The sequence below is a fragment of the Coptis chinensis genome, chromosome 8 (genome assembly GCF_015680905.1).
Source record: "Coptis chinensis isolate HL-2020 chromosome 8, ASM1568090v1, whole genome shotgun sequence".
Taxonomy (NCBI): domain Eukaryota; kingdom Viridiplantae; phylum Streptophyta; class Magnoliopsida; order Ranunculales; family Ranunculaceae; genus Coptis; species Coptis chinensis.
The window spans coordinates 50,116,418-50,122,367 of record NC_141463.1 but is presented as its reverse complement, the minus strand read 5'-3'; positions in this window follow the sequence as shown (position 1 = coordinate 50,122,367).

Below are 5,950 nucleotides of genomic sequence, written 5' to 3'. Positions count from 1 at the left end.
TGTAGAATCCTTTAGCCTCCATGGAGGAAGTGAATTCCGTCCATGGGCTGAGTGAACTGTCGAGTGGCATCTTCAGCGAAGTAATCCACCTTCTCAGTCGGGTGTGCTTGCACAGTGCACAACTTTGGCTTCAGGTGGAAGCCATGACTTCTGGACGCAGTGGGCATAGATAGGATATGTGGTAGTGATAAGTGCTCAAAAAGTGCAATTTAACCCTTGATTATGCCTCTTGTTTAGCCATCTTAGTGGACTAATAGTATTTGTAAGTTATGTTTTATGATTTTACAGGTGAAAAAGAGAGTTTTGTAGTATATTAGAGAAAAACGGGTAAAACGGAGCAATTCAGAGCATTAAAGATCACATGGGATGCCCGTGGACAATCATGGAGAAGGCTAAGGAATTGAAGCTATTAAAGATACGACTTGGACCTATTTTAAAGCTTATTTAGAAGCCCAAGGCAAAAGGATTCGTTGCTTGGACCAAAGCCCGCAAAAGAGGATAGAAGGATAGACAAAAAAAAAGGGAAAATAGACTTCCGCGTCTGGGACGCATGGATCGTGCATCCAGATGCATTGCTCACGTCTGAGATGCATGGATCGTGCATCCAAATGCATGAAACGACACTGTAGCCACTTCCTTCTCAGTTTTGGAGACGAAGTTGGACTCTGAAAGAAGTTGATTTGTATTAGGAAATAAATGGCGGTTTCGAATGCTTCTAGAACTCATTGTAAACCCTATAAATAGAGGACCAAAGTGCCTCATGTAATTTGCCAATTCACTTATACTCTTGTCTCCAGAACTTGAGGCAGAGAGAGATTAATAATAAAAGGTTTTTTTTAACTAGTCGAGTTTTAATAAATTAGTCTTTCTAGTCTTCTGTTCTTCAACTCTTCTTCTTCTCGTTCTTCGTGTTCTTCTTTCTTTATGGAAGGCTAATCTTCTCCTTTAAGGGAGGAGATGAAGCCGATTCTTAGGGTTTGATGATTTTTCCGGTTCATGGTGTTCTTCAATCAGGTTAGTTCTTTATGTTTTTAGTTATTAGTTCCATTGCTCAGACCAGGGGATGTAAGCATAGATTAAGGGTTTTATTTATTGCAATCGAATATCATGCTAGTTTAGGATTTTATTTATTGCAATTAAATATTTGCTAGTGACATGCTTTTATTTATTACAATTGAATAAAATGCTAGAATAGGGTTTTATCTATTGTAATTGAATATTATACTATTATTCTCTACTTTTCTTATAGTTGTGTAGTGTTTTAGAGTAAGAGAAATATTCCTTGTGTTTGCCTTAGATGGTGATTCATTGAATAGCTGCCCAAGCTCACATAAAAGGAAAGAAGATACATGTAACATGAACATAGAAACAACCTTAAGTAGAGTTAATTCGTCAACGATGTTTCGTCTAAAAGGGCATCAACACTCGCTCGATTGCCTAATTGTAGTCTACTTGTGAGAACAACCATGAAGCATAAGGTCACAAATCAAAAGTATCGGTGGATTATGCCTAATTGTAGTCTCTTATAAATTATCAATAGTTTAGTTAATTTAGTTTAGTTTAGCATTAGAATCTAAAATCTCTATAATCATAGTTTTTAATCCCTCAAACCCCCTTTCCAGTCCTGTCCTTCACATAACATACACTTAAAAGTGGAACGATACCCTACTCATCCTTTAGTTATTGAGGGATAATTAGGTTTTGATACGCTTCTATTTTGTTCAACGACCATCATCTATCTACATCATCCATATACCATCTCATACACAAAAAGGAGCGCGTGTCACTAACTAACAGCTAGCATGTGAAGCAATCAAACTCATTTTCATGGTGAACTAATTACTTTCTAGAATGGAATAGAATATTACGAACTATTCTACGCTAATAACAATCAAGTTTTTATCAAGGCTTCTTCAAACCCCTCTAATGGAGGTTTAAGCCTTGAATCATTATACTATCATTTCTAAAACAAGAACAATCAAAACAAGTCATTATTGAATAACTAATTAACTTAATTAATCTAATTTCACAATAGTTTAAGATTCAAAATAGATTATAGCTGAATTTAAAACTAATTTAGAACTAAGATTATGAATACTAATTATCAAATTAAAACAAACTAATTATGAATTTAAGACAACTAAATCTAAATAAGAATTGAATCATAAAACTAAATTGAAATAAAAAACTAATAATTTATTATAAACTAAATCTGATTCTAAATAATAATCATTCTTTGTTCTAAAACTAATCTATTGGAATGAAAACTAATTAACTCAATGAAAAAAAACTAGATCTAAACTAAGTTCTTGGATGATTGCTAAGTAAAAAAACTATATGCTTAAGAGCTAAGTCTTTGTCTCCCATATGGAGGAGACAAGATCTACAATTTCATGCATGGGCTGAGGAGCCATGTTTTGGGCCAGAAAATCGAGCCCAAAACCTTATTACTTCAGTCCACAAAGGGGTTTTCAACTAGATTTGACTTCAACAACCTTTTTGTCCACTTTTGCTCCTCTGATTGGGTCAAGACTTAGACCATTAGAAAGCTCGTTCTGAGTCGGTTGTTTTGACATAAGGTAGGCCCAATTCCGAAGTCTGAGTCCAAAGATACGGCTTCCGGAAGTTCTGTTGACTTTTATGCGTTATTTCTGCCCGCATTGATTTTGACTTTTCAGCTTTGACCGGGCTTTAAAAAGGCTTTTTCTCCTTGAATCTTGGCCATTAATCATAGAATTTCTTAGCAACCAATCTTTGCTATATTATCTCGCAAAAGGGGTGTATTTCTGCACATATTCGACTTCAATGCCTGAAATACATAAGAACACGATAACAGTACCAACTCTTACTTATTAATCACATAATTGGTCAAAAAGCAATATTGTTAAGGGGTTAAAACTACAGTTTTGGGCTCTTATCACTTGCCGTAGCAATGACCATAAGACAGTTGTGTATTTTGTTAAGGAATATATTTTCTGTCGGTTTGGCATTCCTAAAGCCATCATTAGTGATGGTGGAACGCATTTTTGCAACAGAGTTGTTACTTCTCTAGTTAAAAAGTACGGAGTTACCTATAAGGTGGCAACTCCTTATCATCCACAAACTAGTGGCCAGGTAGAAGTCTCTAATAGGGAAATAAATAAAATATTAGAAACAACAGTAAATCCTGATAAGAAAGAATTGTCTAAGTATCTTACTGATGCCTTATGGGCATATCAGACTGCTTTTAAAACTCCTATAGGTATGTCTCCCTTTAGACTTGTGTTTGGAAAACCTTGTGACTTGCCCGTTGAATTAGAGCATCGTGCTATGTGGGCTATAAAAAGCCTTAACTTCAATTATGATGAGGCAGGTATTAGACGCAAATTACAATTAAATAAGGTTGAAGAAATCCGTAGTGATTCTTATGATCTCGCAAAAGATTATAAAGCTAACGTGAAACGTGTTCATGATAAACAAATTTTGCGTAAGGAGTTTGTGGTTGGTCAAAAGGTCTTGCTTTACAACTCCCGTTTGCACATTTTCCTTGGAAAATTAAAAACCCGTTGGTCTGGTTCTTTTATGGTCACTAAAGTCACCCTTTACGGGGCAATCACCTTGTTAAATCCCAAGGAGAACAGTACCTTTAAAGTTAATGTCCAATGATTAAAATATTTTCACGAGTTAATGTCCCCAGATGTGGAGGATGTCCTTTTACAGGACCCTGTCTATGAAGACTGACCTTTGTTGTTGGTGTACTTCCTTTCATTTCCATATTTTGGTTAGTGCACCATTCAGGTAACCGGGCCCTCCCTTTGGAGTGTGTGACTGTAAATACCGGATCCTAAGTCCACGCTTAACATAATTCACGTTTTCCACTCTTGCATGTTTTCTCGGTTTTTGAGTCATGTTTCTCTATGGTGTGAATTATGTCTTTATTGCTTTATTGTTCTCCTTTATTTTAAAATGTATTCATAAAAAATAGAAATGTTAAAACCATAAAAATATGTACTCTAGCAAGTCTCGGGAATCTGACTTAAAAAGACACATGTTTAAACAAATTTTCTAAACCCTGTTTTCAAAATTTGTTTGGGGGTGGGGTGTTGGTCTTTCCATTCTTGTTCGCTCAACTTCCTATTCTTGTTGTTTATGCCATTTAGTCATATTTTGATTCGGGTTGACACGATCTATGAATTTAGATTCCTTATGCACACATAACTTATGTCATGCACGCACTTTGAGGTGTTTTCTATTTTCTTACATGTCAACCACGGTTAGATTTGAGTTTTTTTTTATAGATCATTGGATTGTACTATCTTTGATGATCGTTTTCATAGCTCATTCGCAAAAATTGGACCATTAACAAATCGAGAATTTTAGTTTTAATTTCACGCGGCATAGGGCGAAATTGGTATTTTTGAATTTGTTTTGGGCTTGGGCCCAATAGGTTAAACCTACGCGTTTAAACCTTTTCGCATTCTTCATCTTCTCCAGCCTCCAAGAACAAATCGAACCATATATATATATATATATATATATATATATATATATATATATATATATATATATATATATATAAAATCCACGCACCCACTCCAATTTGTTTCAAATAGAGTTTAATTAGAACTTCTCCCCACCTTGCAATCCACTCAAATTCAAATTCCAAACCCCATTGGCTTCCCAAAACAGAAAAATTCTTCCAGAACAAGCTTTTGTTTCTAAACAATTTTCTCCCTTTTATGATACTGAGATGATTAGTAGGAGGTGGAGAGGGTTGTGGTATTCGGTAAATGATTTTTATCACACTGATTTCGTGTTGAATTTCTATAAGAAGAGGGAGATTGATGGTAGGAAGATTTTGTGAAAGTGAATGGTACGAGGAGAGAAGTGTGTAGAGCTATGTTGTCTAGGATTCTTGGCGTTGATCCAAATTACAATCTTGTAATCACAACACAGGAATCGCAGTGGGGTGGAATCGAGGCATTAATGAAAGAGACTGTATTAGAAGGACAGTACAATGCAAAATCGCATTGTGTTCGGCAGTCGTCTCTGAGAACCAACCAGCTGGTTGTAGCTAAGTGGCTTGGTAAGAACATCATTGGCACCTCGAAAGTCAGTGATATCGGCTCGTCTTGTCTGCACGTCCTTTGGGTCCTTCAGGAGAAGAGGTATGAGTTTTGCATCCTCGACTTTTTGATTGCTAAGCTTAGAAGTGTTGGAATATATACTTCACCCTTCCCGATTTTGATTACTAAGATCATGCTGCAATTTGGAGCTGTTCCGAAAACTCAGTGGATTATGTTGAAGTTGCATGCAAATGCAAAAATTTATAAAGACTATATTCAAAGGAAGTGGACAGTGCCCGAGGATAAGGGTGTTGAAACTGAGTCGAGTGATGATGATGAGGAATACACGACATGTTTTGAGGCCGATGCCTTGGAAAAGGCTACTTCTGATATAGAACGCATGGCATTGCTTCATCGTGGCCTGCGTCCTCTTAATACCATTTGTGAGGATCTGCGGACTAGGCAGGTGAACATCCATCAAAATTTTAAGGACCTCAGTGCTAGTAACTGGGAGCTCCAGGCTAACATGGAGACCCTAGTCTAGCGAGATAAGGAGCGTGAGGAAGCCATGAACGCATATATAAAGGGACAGAGGAAGTTCCAAGTCAAAGTTTTTCGACGCTTACCACCTGATGGGGATTCTTCTTCGGATACCTATGTGAGGCATGAGTGTTGTCGGCGTAGGACGGACAACTCTGGCCCGTCCTCGTCTCGTGGCTAGTTTTTGTTGTATTTTTGTTGTGTTAAGACTGGTTTTTTTTGTTTTTCATAGATTTTGTTTCTGAATTGTTAGTTAAGTAGTTAATATTTGGATTTTGTAATCGTTATTTCATTTTAATTTAATTTGAAGTTATTTTAGTATTCGGCATATGTTATGTGTTGTATCGTGAATTCCACCCTTTCAA